Source organism: Penaeus monodon, chromosome 32 (genome assembly GCF_015228065.2).
Source record: "Penaeus monodon isolate SGIC_2016 chromosome 32, NSTDA_Pmon_1, whole genome shotgun sequence".
Taxonomy (NCBI): Eukaryota; Metazoa; Arthropoda; class Malacostraca; order Decapoda; family Penaeidae; genus Penaeus; species Penaeus monodon.
This window is the reverse complement of record NC_051417.1, coordinates 8,871,799-8,872,108: the sequence shown is the minus strand read 5'-3', so window position 1 is coordinate 8,872,108 and position 310 is coordinate 8,871,799. Positions and strand designations below refer to the sequence as shown.

The following is a 310-nucleotide window of genomic DNA, read 5'->3' as shown; positions in this document are numbered from 1 at the left end:
TGCTAGTCTTGTTATAAATTCACTTTACATTAAACCAAATTTTGTGTTCATGTAGAATGCACACAACATTACAATAAATTTAATCTACTCCAAATGTCTTTTTCTAATGATCCCTTATATGGATTTAAAACTTATAACTTCCTATTAAGGTATGATATAGGTTATAACTTCACCGTACAGTGTAGCGTAACTTACAGCTTGAATACCACGAACATGCTAGTAATATGATACCTTACAACTGCAATGTGATGGGATATAGTCTAAGTCATTCACATATCTGATTTTACTATCACCACTCATGCTAGCAGTT

The 310-nt window shown here is 31.6% G+C and overlaps 1 protein-coding gene across 2 annotated transcripts in view; it reads right to left on the bottom strand.

Moving 5' to 3' along the window:
* The window catches only part of LOC119593476 (exosome complex exonuclease RRP42-like), a 54,931-nt gene that overhangs the window by 47,465 nt on the left and 7,156 nt on the right, over positions 1-310 (bottom strand). The window lies entirely within an intron of this gene.